This window comes from Acomys russatus, chromosome 14 (genome assembly GCF_903995435.1).
Source record: "Acomys russatus chromosome 14, mAcoRus1.1, whole genome shotgun sequence".
NCBI lineage: Eukaryota > Metazoa > Chordata > Mammalia > Rodentia > Muridae > Acomys > Acomys russatus.
In genome coordinates, this window is record NC_067150.1 from 55,184,903 (window position 1) to 55,206,995 (window position 22,093).

At 51.8% G+C, this 22,093-nt stretch overlaps 1 protein-coding gene across 1 annotated transcript in view; it reads right to left on the reverse strand.

The window, feature by feature from the left end:
* Smad6 (SMAD family member 6) overlaps positions 1-22,093 on the reverse strand; it is a 72,042-nt gene that overhangs the window by 15,642 nt on the left and 34,307 nt on the right.

Consider the following 22,093-nt stretch of genomic DNA (forward strand, 5'->3'; position numbering starts at 1 on the left):
CTGGCCCTCCTCTGCTAGCCAGTGGCCACCCAGGGAACAGTGGGAACCCTTGACTCTGCATGCCACCCAGTTCTCTGTGCCCAGCATCAAGAAGCAGCACTTCCTAGGTTCTTTGGCCAGGGGACCTTGCCAGCCCAGGCATTCCCACTGAGCGGGCAGAGCCACCACTGAGGCATCAGCTGCAGCTACCCTGTTGGTGGCCACCCCCTCCCTTTTCCCCCTGCCCCCCCCTGGTGATTTACAAATTAGATCTGCTGTTCTCCCCACGGAAGCTGTGAGTAGACTAGGTGGTGAGTAAGAAGGCAGAAGAGGGGCTGGCGAGAAGGCTCTGTCAGTGCAAGTGAGCAAGTGCTCGCTGGGCAAGCATGAGGACGTGAGTTCAGGCCTCAACACTCACATACAAAGCCGGATATGGTAGTTCGCGATTGTAAGCACAGCACTGTGAAGGCAGAAACAGGAGGATCACAGAGACTAGCGACAAGTCAGCCTCGCCTAACCAGCAAGCCCGGGCCAGTGAGAGACTCTGCCTCAAAAAAAAAAAAAAAAAAAAAAAAAAAACAGGGTGGGCAGCTCCTGAGGAAAAAGTCACAACAACTCCCCCTGCCGGGCGCCCCCCCGCCCCCCCACCCCCCCATCTCTCTCTCACACACACACACACACACCCCACGCAGGAAGTCAAAGGAGCTCAGGGGCCCACAGACAAACAGGGTATGGGATGGCAGGAAGAGGCTCCATGAGCCTGGGAAGCAATCAGCTGGTACGGTGCCTTGGTCCTGGCTTGAGAAGGACAGACTGCAAGGCCCCAGAGATGTGGGCAGGGGGCCAAGCTGGAAATACCGAGGGCTGTTCCAGCTTGGAGAGGTGGTCCTGCCAAGTCAGGAAGGCAGTGCTGACGGGGATGGTATGTGTGTGTATGGGGTGTAATGGCAGGTTCCGGACAAGCAGGTCCCTGAGGGCACAGAGTCAGGAGCAACCTCTTGTGTCTCCGGGCACGTGGGGGCTGGAGTCCAGCCAGGGAGACCCAGAGCCGCCAGTCTTCCCAGGGTACCTCTGTCCTGGCGCTACCCCACAGCACCTTCCTTAGAGACACTGGTTGGACTCTAGTACACAGGACCACTCTTTTTCTCGCTTTCCAGAACCTACCAAGACCACCTCCCACTGTGGGCTCTGTAGATGCCTCCCTTGTAGGCATTCTGGAATCTTCTAGCTCACCAATACCAACATGAAGGGTAAAAAAGCCGGCCTTGCAGTGGGTCACAGGGCTGGCTAGGGTTTCTCTGTGCCCTCTGGGGAGGAGTTGTCTTTAAGGGTAGGAAACCTGGCATAGTAGGGATGCCTTTTCTCCTGCTTACATCACAAACTCCTCTGCCCCTCTCTTGTAGGCTTTACACAATTCCAACAATAGGGCTGGTGTTGAACACTTGCCTAGCAAGAACCAAGTCCTGGCTTCCATGCCCTGCTATAAAATGGATGATGTCCACAGATACCACGGGGACTGTGACCCTCATCAGTCAAGCAGTCTGAGTGCAAGGTAAGCGGTTCAATGCCTCTCCCCTCCCTTGACACTCATACTAAAACTCTCAAACCAACTAACTTCATTGTAAACGTGCAATTACCATGTCATTCTTGCCAGAGCCCAGCCACCTCTACCTTGCAAAGAGCCCCTCCTGCTGGCTCACAGCACAGCCAACAGAAAACCACCCTAACCAGGCCTTGAACACGAGGAGCTCCACTCGGAAACCATGGAAGCACACTCCCTAAAGGGAAAGAGCCACTCACTGAGGCTTTGGGTTCCAGCTAGCAGAACTGCCACTGAGATGCAAGGAGAGAGCTTGCTTAGGAGGAGGTTGGGCTCCGCTTGTCCCGGACAAGTGCCCATTGCATGCTGGGGCAGGAGACTGAAGTGAGAACGTATCAGGATCGCCAAAGGAAACTGGGGAGACTCCTGTTAACTGGGCTTATACACATTTTATTGTCTTCTCCCTACCAAAACAACACGAATAATTCTAGCTGTTGCTCCAGAGTTGCCTGCAGACGCACAGACAGTCTCACTCACAGGCTTTGAGCATGCCCATCCTGCTTCTTCTGCCTCTGTAGGGGGGGAGGGGGAGACTGGCCACCACTGGGGAGGTCATGTGAAGGCTTCAGGGTTTAAGGGTGCCTGCTCATCTCAGACTGGTGGAGTCTGAAAACTCTAGGGGGCTTCACAAACTACTGTCAAAAGGCAACATCACACCGCCTCAGAGAGGACCTGGGGGCAGTTAGAGGCTCCGACAGTGGATTTGTGGAGAATTGTTGAACTTCAGGGCTGGAGGTCACTGAAGTCAACCTCCTCCACATAGGGAATAGGAAACTGACGCATGAAGGCAGAAATCCCTTGACCCCACAGGTGGGACCCTGCCCTGGGTACCACTGCACCTGAGAAACTGAGGCAAGCATTACCAACGAGTCCAGCCAACATGAATTATTTTTGTAAAGTGGTCTGTTTGTTTGTTCTTGTGGGTAGCAGGGAGAGTGAGCCCTCCCCCCCCCACCCCCGCCTGTGTCTGAGAAACTGACCCGCCCAGGCACCACCATGGACTCTCAGGCAGAGGATGTGCGTTGCAAAAATGGGGCAAAGTTTCCTATTCTGAAAGATAACATTGTAAGACACAGGAAGTCTGCGAGCAAGGCCTGTATTTCCAGAAAGCCTCTCTCTGCTCACCCATTCACAACCGTTCAGAGCCACCTCCACTGTACAAGACATTCTGAGGCTTGGAGGGGGTTACGTGTTGTACAGGACAGGGGCAGTGTCATGAATGACAGTAGCCACGGCACAGATAAGAGACCGGAGAGTAGCTTTACAACAGGCCACAGCTTCACTGGATCTCCCAGTAGCAAAGTCCGGAGACTCCTCTCCAAGTCCTGACTTCCCCAACCACAAAAGAAAAGGCTTAAAAGAGTCCCCGGTTTCTTTTACTCTGGGCCCTCAAGTCAAGATTCCCAGGCCCCACCCCTGGAGACTCTGATTCATGGGTCCTGGGTGGAGTCTGAGATTCTGTGTGTTTTGCACAAGATTAGGAGGCCCCTCTGCTGGCCCCACAGGTCACGATCACGGGAGTGTGGAGTTCAGCAGCAGCCTTGCACAGAGGTGGGAGAGACGCCTTCCTCAGAGGATTACAATATCAACAGATGACAAGGGCAAAAGGGACCAAACCAAATCAACGTCCTAGCATGAGACGGATGCAGCTGCTCTGGTGCCAGGCCTGGGAGACTGGCTGGGAAAGCGACACTCTGGAGCCAGCACAGATGACTCTGACTCAGTGGGTCTGAGTGTATTTGAGGACAGGCCCTTGGGAGAGTGTATACCTTTCCTGTGGGACACAGAATCCAGGATCAGGCTTTAGCCGGGCATGGTGGCGCACTCAGGGAGGCAGGGGCAGGTGGATCTCTGTGAGTTCGAGGCCAGCCTGGTCTACAAAGCAAGTCAAGGACGGCCAAGGCTACACACAGGGAAACCCTGTCTCTGAAAACAAAACAAGGTTCAAATCCTGCCTCCACCAGTGGTCCAGATAAACACCTGGGATGAATGGTCTTAGCATCTCTGAGCCTCCGTTTCTGACGCTGTGTAATGGGTCAAGAATGCCTGTCACAGGACTGCCGGAGGATGAAAGAACTAACGGTCAGCATGGTCTGTGAGCTCACCACGTGTGCCAGGCATTTCTCAGGAGGACTCCCAAGAGCGAAAGGTTATTAACTGTACTGCTTTACTGATGGAAGGAAACTAGTGCCTCCTGATCCATTCAAGGTCATGACCAGAGGGTGGCTGGGGATTCATACATCCATGTCTGAGGCTGTTCTCCATGCAGGAAGGCTTCCCACTGAACTGCCTTCCTTCCTCTGCCCTGAAATACACAAGACTTGCCTAGCACGCCTCTGTCTGTAAGGACATGACCTGAACATTACAAAGGAGAGACAGCAAAGCCAGCTCTCGGGAGAGGGTGAGCAGAGACTTGGAAGTGTAGTATCAAGGGTGTGAAATATGGGGGGGCTGGGGGGCTGGGGGGGAGGGGGGACACACGGTGGAGCAAGACATAGCAGGGCACATAGGTGGAAGACAAGGCTGTGGAGATGGGTTTCTCTGACCTGATCCCAGAACCACAAAAGGTCCAGGTAGGATGTGGCTGCAGAGGCTGGCTGGGAGCCCAGCATATAGAACCTGGAATCTTGTCATGTGTGGGCACAGCAAACCATGGCATGATGCTGAGCAGCAGGTGAGGGTGGTGTGTCTGGATCCCTCCTCTGTCCCCACTGTCCATGTGTGCACATCCAACAGACCACGAAAGGCAGGGACACTGGCCCTTACCTCTACTGGATCCTAGAACTAACAACCGAATGGTCCTGAGAAGGGGTCTTGGCCAAGACTGAGAAGAGGGGTGTACACAGCGGCCTGCGCTGAAGAAACTTCTTCTTGGCTCCAGGCTCCAACTCAGAGGTAAGACACACTACTAGAATTTAAAAACTCTGAGGAGAGACTGGGGAGATGGCTCAGTGGGTGAAGCACTACTGCACAAAAAGAGGACATGAGATTGGAGCCTCAGAACCAGCATGAAAGCTGTAGCCACACAGTGGTGGCGCACGCCTGTAATCCCAGCACGTGGGAGGCAGAGGCAGGTGGATCTCTGTGAGTTTGAGGCCAGCTTGGTCTACAGAGGGAGTTCCAGGACTGCCAGGGCTATACAGAGAAACCCTGTCTCGAAAACCAAAACGAAGCTGGGCACAGTGGCACACACCTGTGATGCCAGCACTCAGGGAGGCAAGGCAGAGGCAGGTTATAGGTGTTTGTGACCCGCCAGACATTGTTTGCTAGGAACCCAACCAGGGTCAACTGGAAGAGCAAAGTGCTCTTAACCACTGAGCATGCTCTCCAGCCCCAGGAGTTAACTCTTAGGAGCAAGAGACACCTGCTTTTTTGTTTGTTTGTTTGTTTGTTTTGGGTTTTTGAGACAGGGTTTCTCTGTGTAGCCTTAGTTGTCATAGACTCGCTTTGTAGACCAGGCTGGCCTCGAACTCACAGAGATCCAAGTGCTGGGATTAAAGGTGTGCGCCCGGTGAGACACTTGCTTTATCCGTTTGTTTTATCTTCTTTTTTGCAAAGACCATGTAGCTATACTATTTGTGTAATGTCTATCATCCTGCTGCAGATCTGATAACAAAGCAGGAGTCGTGAAGAGCCAAGAGAGCGGAGATGTAGCTCAATTCTTAGGGTGCTTGCCTACCACGCACCACCTTCACTCCCCAGTACTGCATGAACCGGCCATGGTGGCACACACCTACAATTTCAGCATTCTGGATGTACTGACAAAAGGGTCAGCAGTTCAAGGTCATCCTTGGCTATATAGTGAGTTGTAAGTCAGTCTGGAACACATGAGGCTGAGGAAGAAGAAGAGGAGGAGGAGAAAAGAAAAAGAGGAGGAGGAGGAGGACAGGGAGGAAGAAGAGGCTGAGGGAGGGATATAATACACAAGGCTTCCCCAAAATACTATTCATTGTCGCCTACCCCTGTGAGTTCATCATTACAAAGGCAAGACCAGCCAGAGCGACTACTACCTATGAGACCTTGTATAGAAGAAGAAGAAGAAGAAGCAGAAGAAGAAGAAGAAGAAGAAGAAGAAGAAGAAGAAGAAGAAGAAGAAGAAGAAGAAGAAGAAGAAGAAGAAGAGAAAGAAAGAAAGAAAGAAAACAGCCAGGCTTGCTGTCCTATTCAATCCCAGGACTTGGGAAACAGAGGCAAGCAGATTTCTATGAGTTTGAGGCCAGTCAGCTTTACACGGAAGAGCTCCAGCCTTTAAATACTTTTGATCTGCCAGTTGTCTTTAATCCTGGCACTCAAGAGGCAGAGGCAGGTGGATCTCTGAGTTCCAGGCCAGCCTGGTCTACAAAGTGAGTCCAGGACAGCCAAGGCTACACAGAGAGAAACCCTGTCTTGAAAAAGCAAAAACCAACAAAAAAAAACAAAAACAAAAACAAAAACAAAAAACCCCACAAAACCTTTTGATCATCAAAGTCCCAAGCCCTTTTCTAAAGAGTGCCTCTGTTCTGGATAGTTTTATGTCAATGTGACAGCAGCTAGAGTCATTTGGGAAGATTATTTAGAAAACGCCCCCTCCCCCCAGCTGTGGGTGGTGCCACCCCTGGGCAAGTGGTCCTGGGTGCTACAGAGCAGATCAAGGAAAGAAAGCCAGAAAGCAGCTCTCCTCTACAGCCTCAGCTTCCCCACCCGGCTGGGCTCCAGCCTGAGAGCTGGAAGATGAAGTAACCCTTTCCTTCCCAGATTGTTATTGGCCAGGGGCTTTAGCACAGCAGCAGAAACTCTGGCTAAGCCAGCCTCACCCCTCAGACATGCAGACACAGCAACTTAATATTAAAGGGAGTCAGTGTGGAGTTTGCTTCAAGGAGGGTCCCCACCCTGTTGTCACACCAGTCACACCAGTGTGGCTGTCCCTTTCCAGTCCTACCTTTGTAGAGAATGTGACGCCTAAGATCCAGACTCTGGACTGGGCCTCTCCTTCTGTCACTCTGCCAGCACTTCCTGCTAGGCCTTATAGACACCTAAGCATTCATGGCAGTATTTATGCTTGATGGGGGATGGGGTGGGGGCAGGACAGGCAGCTACTACTGCCTTGCTCGCTCTTCAGCCATGTGAGCAGGACCTCCTACAGGTGAGGGGCATGGCCCAGAGGCCAGAGACCCAGGCTTGGGGAGGGGGGAGTCTTGACAGGAATTCCCAGGAGCAACGGGAAGGAGACAGCAGCTCCAGCAAGGCCCCACCTCCTGTCTCTGGGCTTCTGCCTGCTCCACAGGCTAGTCTGTCCACTCCCTTGGGGCCCAAGGCCCTCTGCCCTTCTGGCAGCTCCTAACTAGAGCAAAGGTAGCTAAAGGAGTCGCCAGTCAGTCCCAAGGACAGGGCATTTCCCACTGCGTGCACCAGGACTTCTGGGTACTCCCAGGCCCAGGCTTCCTACTTCCCAGGCAGGTCTAGGATACACGCCACACTTCCTTCCACACTTCCTTCTGGGCTCAAACATGCCATCAGAGGTCGGTGGTTTGTGAGCTTACAAAGGCCCTCCCTAGCCATCTTCTGGGGTCTCAGCAGCCTCTCCATTGGGTCTCTACATTGCTGGGAGACAAGGCTATCACCTAAACTTCCATACCAGTTAACAACTGCCTCAAATAGACACAAGGGTGGGTCTTCCTCCCTTTTTTCCCTCAGTTTTTTTTTTTTCAGTTGTTTTTTTTTTGGGGGGGGGGTTTGTTTGTTTTTAGATAGGGTCTCTCTATATCGCTCTGGCTGTCCAGAAACTCACTATGTAGACCAGGTTGGCCTCGATAGGGGAAGAAGGAACAGCCCTGTTTCCACTTCACCCTGTAGCTGCTGATCACTGTGCTCCTGACGTACTGTGTCACTCCAGACAAGTCACTTTCCCACTCCGGCCTTCACTTCTTTAAACCGTAGGGGCCAGACTAACAGTAACTCTGCTGTCCTCGCTGGCATCATTGGGGTGGATGGCTTTCGGGTGGAAGGTTCTGCTGGGTAGAGGGGACCTTCCCCTCTGTGGGTACGTGGGAGGGAGGAAGGAGAGCAGGCAGGACAATGGAAACACGCATTTCAGAGCTGGAGTAAACAAGCCTGTTGGCATGGCAGAACAGGCCGAGCCGATGAACCAGAATCCTGAAACCGTTAAAAATAGGAAAAGAAATGGCACAGTTCACATATTTTTGCAAAGCTAAGTGAAACCAACATCTGCAAAAAATATCCCCGTTAAACAGAATCGCAGGATTTCATTAAGTAAATTGCAAGTTGGCAAAAATTCTGAAAGAAAGGGGAAAAGCCACGGGCTGGTCTGTAATTTAAACCTTATTTTAACTGTGACAGTATGACTGCAAAAAGGGTTCCTTTTCCAAACGAAAGGAAAAATAAAATAAAATAAAATCTAAGGAAAAAAAAAATAAAAGTTTTTTTTTTTTCCAGGAGGGCCTCCCGCACACCGCCCCTCCCCCAGCCTCCAAGCAAGCAGGCAGCATTTTCTGTAATTACTGGGTACCTAGTTTCCCGGTTTTCCCACGGATACACCAAATGGGGTACAGAGGGGGAGGTGTGGAGGAGAGGGAGGAAAAAGTGAACACACAGACAGAGTCACCACTGTCACCTCTAATTAGGGTGTTTTTTTTCCCCCTTACCAAAGTGGCTAGAAGCACAGACCCCTGGGACTCTCCTTGCCTCCCCAGGCCTTGAAGTCCAGCCCCACTGTGGCTTCCCCTGGCTAGCCACTCCTGTGAGGTGGAGGCTGGGCCCAAAGGCCTGGGGATGGGAGGTGGCCCCTGCTGCTCCCCAGCCTGGGGCCTCTCTCCTTCATCTTAAAAGTGCAGTACAAATAGCAACTACTGCCCACAACCTGGGGGTGCTGGTGGGGCTGTGAGTGACAAAGAGGAAAGTACCCTGTAATGTGCCAAGGGGCCCACGGAGCCCAGGGAGGGCTGGGGAGGCCACTGCTGCCAGGCTTCGGGGATGGGATAAGTGACCAGTAAAGCCATGCCTCAGGACTTGATTCTGCAGTGCCGAGGATGAGACGCGGGCTTAGTCTGTGCCAAGCACATGTTCTAGGGGGGCTACCCTAATGCTCCTGGATCTCAGCATCTAACAGTGAAATATGCGCCGCCCCCCCCCCCCACCCCATCACAACCTCGGGAGGAATCCTCCGGTCACCCTTCCAAAAGCGAAAAATGACAGCTGCCCACCCCTCCCCATGCTGCCTGAGGGAATCTGAGCATCCTCTCCTGGTACACATGGGAAACTGAGGCCTAGCCATGGGTAGTGAGCTGGTTTCTGCATAGCGGAGAATACCGCCCTGTTTCCACGCTGATGGAGCCGGAAAGTCCAGGAAGACCTCCCTGTGACTTCCTGTGGGCTGGCAAGGTATCTGTTGGATGACTTTGAGCTGAGCTGAGCAGTGACCTGCCCCCAAACACCTTTGGGAAGCCTTTGAAGGGTACAGAAAGCACTAGAGGCAAGAAGCAGCTCCTTTCTTCAAGCACCTGACCCGCCGTTGAAGTTTCAAATAAGACAACTATGTGTATAGAGTGATTTACAAGGCCAGAAAGGGAAAGACACTTACCCAAAGTCACACAGCAAATGAGCAACAGAAGCCGGACTCTGTGAGCCCCACCCTCATCCTCATCCCAGCTCATCCTGAATCTGCCAAGCATCTCTTTGGGACCCTTGTACTGGTGTCTTCAGTGAACTGATCTAGAGCAGTGCTCCTCAACCTTCCTAACGCTGCGACATACAGTTCCTAATGCTGTGGTGACCCCCAACCATAAAATTATTTCTTTCTACTGTTATGAACCATAATGTAAATGTCTATGTTTTCCGATAGTCTGAGGTGACCCCTGTGAAAGGGTCATTCAACAGCCACAAAGGGGTCGCGACCCACAGGTTGAGAACCACTGATCAAGCATCAAATTGGTTTTCCCCTGAGCATCAGAGAACCCATTTGTAGAACCAGGATGGTTACTTATTACACCCCACCTCCATGACATGTATCGGCACTCGGAACTCTGGGAGATGTGCTGAAGTAACCCTGCCAGTCAGCTGGCAGGCTCTCATCACACACAGCCCACCTGCCAGCACAGAGACCCTCTGAGAAATCCGTATAGTGTGAGTTCACCGATGAGGGTAAATGGGTCCCTCCCCTGGGCATTGGAGAGCCCGAGGCAAGAGTTCAGTTCCTAGCTTTCGTACCTGGCAGCTCACAACCACCTGTATGTAACTCCAGCTCTGGGGGCCAGGGTCTGACACCCTTCTGGATTCGGTGGGAACTGCACTCAATGTGCATACAACCCCCAGCCTCCCTTACTTTCGTGTCCCCCTCCACTGCTTCCCCCCCTCCCAGCCATGCACACATAATTAAATTAAAGGAGGGCCTCCCATCCAGGAGATGGTAGTTGGAGAGAACAGTATATGGATAGAGGGAGTGTGTCTCAGTGGGCCAAACTACAACAGTCCTCCATCCCAAAATGAGCCATCCCCTCCCAGGTATGGCCACCTGCTTGCAGAGGTAGGCATCAGGAGACTCGGCCAAGGACAGCCTGCTAGTGACACTGGCTGTGTCCACACTCAGAGAACTAGAAATCTTAGAATCAGGGGGCTGAGGGGACGGGTACTGCCTCTTTGTCTCTGGAACTTCAGGACATGCCAGCAAGGGGCTGGCAAGGATGGGAAGCCTGAGGGAAGCAGCTGTGGCACTCCCCAGAAGTACCAGAGGGAGAGTGATCTGAGCTCCCCCTGGCCCTCCTACCCCACCCCCACCTCCCCCAAACCCTGTTAAGTTTGTGGGAAGTCTGGGAGTATCCTCTTCTAGCTCAGCCAGGGCTGTGGGGGTGGGGAGGCTAGTCACTCTAAGTCAGGGTCACCACATTCTCACCTAGTTCCTGAAACCGTAAGACTCTGGCACAGGTCTCTTCCTTTCTCAGAGCCCAGTTTCCCTAGCTATGGAATGGAGTCTTTTAATCTTTATTTCGTGTGTATGGGAGTACGTGTTTGTATATGTGTTCCTATATGTGTCTCTGTAAGTGTGCAGGTGTGTGTGGGTTCCTGTAGAGAGCATCATGTGGTCTTCCTCACTTTTATTTATTTTTATTATTATTATTTTTTTGTTGTTGTTAAGACAGGGCCTCTCGCTGAACTAGGAACTCACTCATTGACTGGCTATCCTGAAATCCTCCTGTCTCCACCTCCCCTGCACTGGAATTACAAGCAGTCCCACTATCCCCTGTTTTGCACCTGGGTTCTGGAGTTCCAAACCCAAGTCCCCCTACTGTCTGGCAAGCACTTCACTGGCTGAGCCACTGGCCCAGTCCTGGAATGATCTCTTGAGCTGAACGACCTTTGACATCTCTGACAAGGGGCCACTGAGGGATTTAGGAGAGAAGATCCCAGCCAACCTCTCTGCTTGGGTATGTCCAAGGTCATCCAGGGGAGCCGGACTGCAGAAGGGACTGGGAAAAGTCGTAGAGCTAAGAGAAGCAGTGCTGGAGCTAGGGAGCTAGGGAGGAGCCATGGGAACCCCCCAGCACCCCTAGGGAGCTAAGGAGGAGCATGGGACTCCTCCAACCCCCCCCCTTGGGGATGGCCTGACTCACACAAACCCCATAGAAGCTGCCCACTAACCAAGGTGACACCAGGACAGGTGAGGGACTCTTCCCACCCATCCCTAGGCACACCTTCAGCCTTGCCACCTGCCACTCATCCCTGATCCTAAAAGTAGCGTGATGGTCCCAGTGGGCCTTGGGACCTGAGGAGCAGTAAAGCCAGGGATGTGCATCCCTTGGTACCTGGGCTCATCAGTACACTGGCAACAATTAAGGCAAACTCTGTGTTGTCCACATTTAATGGCCAAGACCACTGAGCATCTTTGCAAACCCTGCGGCATCCTGTGTGTCTGCCCCTTGGATGCCGCTCACTATATAAACCCTCTCCAGACCAGCAGTCCCCTCCTCCCGAAAGCTTTCCATACCCACCTGGACCACTCCCACTACAACATACAGGGGTCTGTATGGGTTTCTAGTCAGGTTGTGAGCACTTTGCGGAGGCGGGTGAGAAATGAACTGTAGTACTACGAACAGCATCTGCCTCAGGAAAAGGACTCAAAAGTCCCCCATGTTCCCTGCAAGCTGGGATCTGTCCTGGTATCCTGGGCTCCAGCTGGGGGTTCCTCTCAGAAGCAGTGACAATGGCCAGGTCTGTGGCCGCCAGAAAAAGGAGAGGGTTCCTCTGGACCACAGTATCCAATACCAACCAGTCTAGCCACTCTGTACCACACCTATCCCAGTATAACCAGAAAGGATTTTCTCCCGAGGGGCAGAGACAACACCAACTTCTTGGGGGTCAGTGACATCAGGGGTAAAAATGAATGATCCCCTCAGTGGTTTTCCAGAGGAGTGGGTGAGTAAGAGCTTGTGGCAAGTGTTTAAGAGTCCATTTAGCAGACGGCTTTTTGTTAGGTTTTAAGTGTTTCACGCAGCACACTCCTACAGAAGGCCAGAGGAGAGGCAAGCTGGCCATTGAGCTCCCGGTGTCACCACATAACTTGAGTCCCTAGTGTCTCTGGGACTTTTCCCTCTCCTCCTGACTTCTCCCTAGGCCTGTGCAAGTGCTGTGCATGCTGGGTGGTGGTCAGAAGCCAAGGTCCCATGAGTCCAAGCATCTGTGACCCACTAAGATAAGAAAGGAAAGACCACCCAGCCAGGGTGGTCAAGTGGCCTCCTCCATGGAATTCCACCTCCCCTACCTATCAGCTTTACGGTGTATTGTCCTTGACCTTAACACATGACCTTGACACTAGAAAAGTAGACACTCTGGTGATGCCTGGACTGGGTTTCCTGTTGTGGAAGCAGAACCATGCAGCCTGTTTGGAGGGTAGGGTGGGAAGAGAGGGGCCCATTCTGTGGGTGTCTCTGGGTACCACGCAGGCTGCCATCTGAGGCTAACATTCAGCAGGCGAGGAGATTAGCCCTCTTTTTTCTGATTCTGCCCTAAGAAGAGAAATAAATGCCTGCAGATCTGAGTCACCAGCATCTCCCAAAGAACCTCTCACAGTCCTGTACACACACACACACACACACACACACACACACACACGAGAGAGAGAGAGAGAGAGAGAGAGAGAGAGAGAGAGAGAGAGAGAGAGAGAGAGAGAGAGGCTTCCCCACAGGATGAGGTCTCTCTGAGGCACCAGGGCCTAGCACAAAGAGCCTAAGCCGATAAGAGCTGAACAAATTAAACCAATATTCCCACTGAATGCTGAGCCTTCACCAGCTCAGGGCAGATGACCACACCTGGGCTGCTAGGCGCTCACTCAGGTGCCAGGAATGCATGCCAAGGAACAGCAGGATAACAACCGACTTCCACCACCCCAGGGAGGGCAAAGTGCACATTCTACTGGTTCCCAAAGTCCCAGCAGAACACAGCTTCAGCTGCCCACAGAGGCAAGGGGCTCAAGATGTCACTAGCCCCACCCCCAGGCTGCTAATCCCTACCCTCTGGCCTTTCCTGGGTTGACTCCTTCTCTGTCTCAGACCCTACTCTTGGTAACACCCAAATTAAGAAAACCTCCCTTGGCGGTGAGCACACTGAGTGGTAGCCAAGCCCTAGTTCCTCGAGAGCTAGGGAGGGATGAAGGACTAAGAATCGACGCCTATCTATCAGCTCAGTGCCCCGCTGCTCCTAGCAGGTGCCCACACATGGAGCACGTCGAGTTTGGTGAGTCATCCTCGAACATCCACTGGCCACGAGGATGTCTTGATCTTCAGAGCATACAGAAGAACACCCGTCCTTGTCCTCAGGGCACCTCCAATCTAGCTGGGAGATGTGAGGAAAATGCCTACAGAGAAAGGGGCGTGTGCTACCCCAGGGCCTGCCTACAGCAGACTTCTGCCTCCCTGAGAGGTGACTAGCCCAAGGCTACAACTATGCTTTCATTGAAAGCTGGCTTCAAGCTGGGTGGTGGTGGTGGTGGTGGCGGTGGGGGTTTAGGCACAAGCCTTTTGTTTCGTTTTGTGTAGCCTTGGCTATCCTCGACTTGCTTTGTAGACCAGGCTGGCCTTGAACTCATAGCGATCCTCCTGTTTCTGCCTCCAAGTGCTGGGATTAAAGGCATGCGCCACCACGCCCAGTGGCACATGACTTTAATCCCAGTAGAAGCAGGAGGACCTCTAAATTCAAGGCCAGCCTGGTCTACAGTGAGTTCCAGGATAACGTGGGCTATATGAAGAAACCTTGTCTTGCAAAAACAAACATATACACAAAAGAAAAAGAAAAGGAAGGAAGGGAAGAAGGAAGGAAGAAAGAAAGAGAAAAAGCTAGCCTGAAGCTCCCTCCAGAGTCAGGTTGATAAGTCCCTCTGTGTGCCCGTGGCAGCTAAGATGGAGCTCTGGCCACCTCAGTATCAGTGAAGGTCACTGGTTCATCTTTGAGAGGGAACACACTCATGGCGCCATGTGTGCTGTCAGGTGTACACACAGTAACCTTGAAGGACAAAAGGGGGCCAAGGCTGGCCACCTTGCTGTAAACACAGGCCCTCACTGGCTCCGCATCCCAGTAACCTGGCACTTCCCACTAAATGCCAAGCACTTGGGCAAGCCAGTGGATGCCCAGGGCTACCCTTCCTTTTCTAGATCTTCAGAGGACCTGACAGAGTTCTCTTCTTCTTCTCCTCCTCCTCCTCCTCTTCCTCCTTCTTCTTCTTTTTAAAACCAAGTCCAGATAACAGAAGCAGATAGTCACAAACTCAGTAGGCATCGGCTATGGGGACTGACAAAGTTAGAAACGGAGTTGGTACAATGGGTTTGCTCCCCGGCCCTGCATAAACCAGGTGTGTGCACAGGATCCCAGCACCAGAAAGAGCAAGAGATCACAAGTGCAAGGTCATCCTTAGCTAGGTAGCTAGTTTAGGATGGTCTGAGCCTGGAGCAGGGAAAGGATGAAAATAAGGGAAGGGGGAGGTGAGGGAAAGAAACTGAGTCTCAAAGAGGGCCAGGGACTAGCCGGGTCTGTGCAGTTCACGCCCAGCAAGGAAAACACCGGGGACATTTGGAAAAGCATACCTCTTCCAAGTCTCTCCCTGTGGCTTTACAAGGAAACTCCCGTGGAGTCTCCTTTTCCCGCTAATCCTGGGCAAAGGCAAGTTAAGGAGCTGAGCAGCAGGGAGGGGAAAGAGCAGAGGAGGGGTGGGAGAGTGTGTCCCACCCCCCCCCACCCCCCCCTCGCCCCAGGAAAGGTCCCTGAGAGCTAAGGCGGAGAGTCGGCGCAGTTTCCAACTCTGACCTTCAGATGAAAGTATACCCTTCAATTAAATGTTGAAACCGTGTTTTCTCATGCTAAATCACTGAAGCGTTGGCGCATTCCTTGAATATCTCAGGGCACTGTTCATTTTTATTTATTGTTGTAACCCAATGCCCTTAGCAGTGTGAATGGTGCTATTCGAGGGAAACTTGTTTTGCAAAGGGGAAAGCTGTCCCAGGTCTCTTAAAACGTTCATTATGTGCAGGGTAACTCGGCTCTATTAATAATCCCCGACTATATGGGCAGGGCTTGCTTCCCAGTGAGCATTATATTTTCCGCCCTTCTGTAAACAGGTCCGCTGCACAAATGCTTTGATATTCAATTCCTCCCTGGCTCCCCTACCACACCACCACCATCATCACCACCACCACCGCTGCCACTCCTCTCTAAGCCTACCCCTTATAGAGGAGCGGGGGGGGGGGGGGGGGGGGGGGAGAGGGGGTGGAAAGAAAGAAATCACCATGCACACATATTTTTTCAATTAAGCCATGCTTGGTGCCAAAATATATGGATCCCACTAATAGCCATAAGTAATCTGAAGGTCTTTCCCCCAAATATTTTGATTATTTTATAAATCCCCTAAGGAATGTGCTGTTAGGGTGATTTATGGTGCCCAGGGAGGCTTGGGACTACAGAGAGGGATCTGGCTGCAGTGGGGCCGGGTTAGGATGTGGGGCTGGCTGGGTGCCAGGGTCAGGAGAAGGGAGGCTCTCAGGAGAGATGGCAGGTCACCTCTGCAAGGGTGAACAGGGCGAGGGGCAGGAGGTTTGAGTGGGACAGATGGCTGTAATCAGTAGCCAAGGAATGACGGCTGAGGCAGAAGTGGCCATCACAGACAGTCCCTGATACCGAGCAATTCCATGTTTCTTTGTTCATTTTTTTGCTTTAAGACAAGGTCTCACTAAGTAGCCTTGGCTGGCCTCAAATTGGACATCCACCTGCCTTGACATCGGTGGCAGATGCCACCATGCTTGCTTGCACTGTACGTGTGTGTGGGTGTACACACATGTACATGTGTGTATATAAAAGCCAGAGATCAATGTCACTGTCCTTCCTCAGAGTCCATCCACTTTGTTTGTGCATATTTGTCACCTTGTTTTGTACATGCATGCACACAGAAGACCAGAGGTCAGCTTAGTGTCTTCTTCAATTGCTGTCTTTATTTCTGAGATGATGCTCTCTCACTCACCCTGGAGCTCACCAATTGGCTAGCCAGCCCCAGGGATCCCCCTGTTCATTGCCCAGCACTACTGGGATCGCAGGCCCATGCATGCCTGGCTTTACTTCTAGGGGTGCTGCTCTTTTGCATGCCTGACAAGCACTTCTCCCAAGGAGCCACCATTCTTATGTTATGAGCTGAAAATTTCTGTTCAATCTCTGTTGAATTGCCAACCTCTTAAATGTATTTATTTATTTTGCTTATTTATTTGTTTGCTTGGTAGAGGGGGCATAGCATGTGCATGAAGGTCAGAGGACAACTTGCAAGAATTGGTTCTTTCCTACTAAGTGTGTTTCCAGGACTGAATTCGGGTCGTCAGGCTTGGTGTCCTGAGTGGGCACACCTTTACTTGATGAACCATCCCACCAGCCCATTTTTCAGTTTTTAATCAACAACTGTGAACTAAGGGGGAAACAGAGAGGTTGGGGAAGCCAACCTCCCCATGAATGATCTTTAGATGAACAGCAATGCTGACACAGGGATGGCGAGGTGCTCATGGCCAGGTGGCTAGCAACACCTTCCAACTCATAAGGATCCCTCCACCTAAGCCCCAGTGATTCCTAGAGAAGAAATGGGCTGGGATCCCAAAGGTCAGTCTAGACAAGTGGTTCCCACTATGAGCATCTCATCAGCCAGAGGCACATAGCCACCCAAGCCCCAGAGGGCTCAGCCTATGACCCCTCAAACCAGGCAACCTGGCCCCAGGCCAGGCCATCCTCTGCCCACTAGCCAGAGAGAAAAGAATCTCTGTTCTGTCCTCTTGGCTGCGGGCTGTCCCAGAAGAGCAATGGGACCAGTTATGTTAACTAGATTACTCTGTTAAATGAAAATCAGCCAGAAGGAATTTCACGTATTAGTGCTGCTATCTCCATAATTGTCATGCTAATGTTCCAACGCACAACATCCTGGGAAGTGGTTTAAATATGCCTGCCCCTTCCTTAGACTTTGAAATAACGTTGACCCTGAAAAGCCCACATTTCTTTATAGCCCTGGGTCCACACAGGAACCTGAGGGATTCAATTCTGACTTGAAGTTTAGGAAAACCAACTGTGGGGGAGGGGGTGGGGCTGCACTCAGAGGTGGGCCTTGACCATCAGATTCACAAGCAAGCCTCTGCGAAGCTACTGTCCTCAAATTGAAACTCTTCTTCAACTGACCCCTGAGCCCCAAGTCAGTCATATGGCCAGGCCTCATGTGACAAAACCTAAGGTCGTTACTGTAACCCTCCACCCCTCTTCCACGCTGAAAGGATATCCCAAAATGGCTCCCTTCCCCAAAGGAAGCAACTCTTTTGTAGGTCTCTCTATGTAGCTCTGGCTATCCTCCATCTCACTCTGTAGACCAGGCCTGAACTCACACACCTTGCTCTGTTTCCTTCTTATTTTTTTATTTTTTAATTTTTTTTAGACAAGGTCTCATGTGGGCTAGCCTGGGCTTGTTATGTGGCTGGGCGTGACCATCAACTTCTGATCCTCCTGCCTCCTTGTGCCCAGTGCTGGGGTTATAGCCGTATACCACCATGCTCACCTTACGTGATCAGGGGATAGGACCTAGGACTTCCATATACCACCATGCTCACCTTACGTGATCAGGGGATAGGACCTAGGACTTCGTGCATGCTAGGCAGGCATTCTACCAACTGAGCCATATCCCCAACCCCAGCCCAGTGGCTTTTTGGTGCCCACCATGCAGTGCTTATGGTGCCCAGAAGAGAGCATCTGATCACGTGGACCTGGAATCACAGTCAGTAATGAGCAACCACGCAGGCGCTGGGAATGGAACTTGGGTCCCCCGGAGGAAGCTATGTTCTCAACCACACTGAGCTGTTGCCCAAGTGACTTTTACTAAATAGATCTGTACGGAACTGTGTCGCAGCACATGTACCACCCCATCCCAGGGCTAAGCCAGTGGCCGGGGGTGGGGGATGGGGGGGGATTTGGGGGGGGGACAGCAAACAATAGGCTGCAGGCAGGGACCTTGAGGATGTAGGACAAAGAGCCAGCTCTCAGGGTAGGGAGAACTTTTACTTCCATAAACTCACGTGTCAAACCTGGTTGCATCCTACGTGTAGCCCCATGTGCCTTTTGGAAGGCCCCAAGTTTGCTGGGGACAGAGAGTCCCCAGCCTTGCAAACATGTAATAGGCCAGGTGTCACGGGCTGCACGCCTGCCTTGCCCCCTTCTCTTCTTACCAAGCCCAGCCTGCTCCACTGCGCTCCATGGCCTCCAGCAGACCACAGGAGCTGCCAGCCAGACACCAGCAACCCCCCCCCCCCCCGCGAAGGTCACATCTCCTGCTTGGAGTGGACCCTTTGATTCTGGCTCCAAAAATGGCTGCAGGAAGTGGTACCCAAGAGGGGTGTCTTCCCACCAGATACAACGAGATCATCACTACAAACAGAAGCAGATGTTCGGAGAGCTCAGAGGCACTGAGTACCAACTGCTCCCTGGGCTTGAGCACCCAGGGCCCAGAAAAGGAAACGGACTTACCCAAGGTCAACAAGAAGCTGGAGGCAGAGTATTCTTTCCCAGCCTTTATCCTGCGCTAGGCTACTCTGGGTCAAGTACCTGAGTAAGGATGGGTAATGCCTAGGGAAAAGGGAGGCAAGGCACCGGAAGAAGGGAGGGCACTGAGAGGCCAAGTGGGTGTGCAGGAGATCTGGTGGAGTCAAGAACTGAGACACACCAGCCTGGAGGCTGCAGTGTGTGTGTGTGTGTGTGTGTGTGTGTGTGTGTGTGTGTGGTGTGGGGGGGCGGGGAGATGGGGAGAGAGCCGTTTAAACCCTTAGATTTCAAAAGCAGGCTGCTTGGCTGGGGCCTCTCTTCCCAAAAATAAACAGCACACAATCTTATTCAAAACAGAGGGGCCAAGGGAGGGGCTGGCTGTCACGCACTCTCTGGAGGTGGGGAGTAGAGGCAGCAAGGAACCAGGACAGGACAGCAAACGACCTGCACCCAGGTCACCCGAGGAGCTGGAATCTTGCCAAATCAATTCCTTCCCTCCCACCTCCTGACCACAGGCATCCAGACTCTTGGTCCAAAAGCAAATAGGAACAAAAAGCAAAAGCCCCTCTACCCACCCCAGAAGCAACCCCTTAAAAAACAAAGCAAGCAAGCAAGCAAACAAACAAACAAATGCTTAGTTAGCCCTGGGCTCAGTGCTCAGGCCCTACGACGGCCTAGAATGAGGACAGGAAACTGTAGCGTGCAAGCAGCTCGACACAGTGGTCCGTCCTGTTCCTTCCCAACCCACACCAGTTCACTCCTTTCTTGGGCTACGGATGCTCACTCACTCAGCCAACAACTGTGGCTAGTGACTGGACTTTTGGCTTGGTGAAGCCATGAACAAGACAGCCTCTGTGGCTAGGAGCTTGCCACTGGCTCTCTGTGCAGCCCTAGCCAGATGCTGGGGACGAGAGGTTGGTTGCAAATGGATGTCTGTCACTCTGCCATTGGTCCTCTTGCTACACACAGGTGGAAGGCACTTGAGGACAGAGGCTGGGCCTGAGCCTGTGGTATGCTCCCCAGGGGCCTGGCCAAGCAGGTTGCAGGGCATTCACTCAAAAGCTGGGAGCAGACTGGACTACCTACCCAGTGCCTCCCTTCCTCTGGCAGGAAGTCGCTCCCAGAGCACTGGTTTTTCTTTTTTAATTTTTTTCCCCCAACTTTTTCTGGGCTCCTGGTTTGGAAATCACAAAGGTGTTGAGATCTGGGTTCTCTCCTCCATCACTGCTGGGAGGAAAAAAAAAAAAAAGGATGAGGCTTTTCCAGAGGGAGGGCACTTTGACCTTAAATGTGTGTGGGCTTTGACAGGGCAGTTCCATTCCTAGGACTTGCTGGTGATTTGGACTTACATACAAGTATGCTTGACCAGAGGCTGTGCTAATGGTTGGGGCAAACAAATAGTGCCACCCCAGCGGCTGTGTTCATGGTCTGGAAGAAAGTAAGTTAGAAGGAAAGGAAGAAAGAAGGGAAGGAAGGGAGGAAGGAAGGAAGGAAGGAAGGAAGGAAGGAAAGAAGGAAGGAAGAAATCTCTGCCACCTCTAAAGGCCCAGAGCTGGGGGGACTGGCTGAGTAAACATGCTGTGTCCATAAGAATACTAAGCAGCCGTTGAAGGTCACAGGGAATATGTGTTGAATTAAGGAAATGCCCTCAATATGGCTGAAAGGAAAGGCGCATCGATGGCACAGGCTTCTTCTCCCACGTTACAATGTATGGAAAATAACATCTCATGTTTTAACTTCCTTTAAAAACAAAAACAACAACAACAAAAACCTCCTTTATTCACTGAGAAACAAGATGACAAGAAAAAATAATACTCTAAATGATTATCATAACAAGAGGATTATTTGCTTCCAGAGTAACAGGAGCTGAGGGGTGGTTTGGTTTTCCCTTAGGCTTTTCTTGCTTTCTAAATGTTCTCTATTAATCATGAGTTACAAGAAAAGAAAGAAAGAAGATGGGGGGACGGGGGACCAAGGAATGGAGCCTGGTGGCATACATGCATAACCCCAGCACTTAGGAGGCAGGCCAGAGGAGCAAAGTTCAAGGTCATATCCAGCTACATGGTAAATGTGAAGCTAGTTTGAGCTCCATGTAACCTTGCCTTTAAATAGACATACACATATATGTATATTATTTTTAGGAACACACACACACTCTCACATACAGTCACACACACATATATCCTATATATTCTTAAAAAGGGTGAAGGAGGCTGCAGAGGGCTCAGCTGCTATGAGCTCTTCCTGCTCAGGCAGGGAACTCAGATTGGATTTCCAGCAACTACCTGGGGATTCATGCCCGCCATCTGTAAATCCAATTCCAGGGGATCAGACGACCTCTTCTGGCTTCCTTGGGTTAGTGTGTGCACAAGGTACATATACCCTGGGACGCACAAACATACCCGTAAAAATAAATAGGGGTAGGGTGATGGCTCAGTGTTCAAAACTGCTTGCTATGAGGATGAGAGTTCAGATCCCCAGGGCCAACAGCAACAACAAGAAGCCTAAAAGCTGGGTAGCCCGTAATCCTGGGACTCAGAAGACAGTCAGGGGATCCTGGGAGCAAACTGCCTCCACACACATGCATGCACGTGGACATACATCTCTGTGCACACATGTGTGCACCCAAGTATGTGAATACACATATACACACATACAGTAAAAAAGGGAACTCTGTTGGTTCATTTGCCAGCTGGAAGTACAAGGGCCTCAGAGACGATGACAGCCAAGTAGGCAATGCCTGCATGTGGCTTGTCCTACGTCATCACATTTTATACTCTCTAAAGCCCTTCCAAGCGCACACCCATTTAGCAGATGCAATATGTGACTTGGTGCCGCTGGCTCAGAGGCCACCTGTTCATCACCTGAGCCCTGACACCTGCTGCCCCAAGAGACCTGTGGCAATGGTGTGTGTGTGTGTGCATGTGCGTGTGTGCACACGTACGCGTGTCATAGGGGTGGAGGGGAGTATTAGGAGAAAATACGCTCTCCAGGGCTACTAATTCTAGGATGAAAACTGCCCACTGCCATTCTCCTCCGGAAGGTTGAGGGGACTCTCAAGATGTGGGAGATACTGTGAGCTAGAGGGGCTGTCACCCCATCCTGCTGCAGATGTGACAACTGAGAACCACATAGGAGAAGGTCACACACCCAAGGTATGGGCCTTTACCAAGGCTGCGGTCAGAAGTAAGGGGATAGAATTTAGGTGAAGCCAGAGGCTGACAGAACACCCTAAAACACTGCAATGTCTGACTGCAGATGGGGGAGCGAGAGACGCCAAGAGCACCCCAGAGCTGTGAGGCCAGGCTAACCTTCCAGCCCCTCCTAGGGACAGGCAGGGTTGGCTATTGAGCAAAACAAGCCAGATCCCACTCTGGGAGCTGCCATTTGCTATAGAGGGATGACAGCACTACTAGCCTTCTTACGTGGGTCACCCTGCTCAGGAGGACCAAGGAGACCTGAGAGGAACTGTCCTGGCCAAGAGCACTG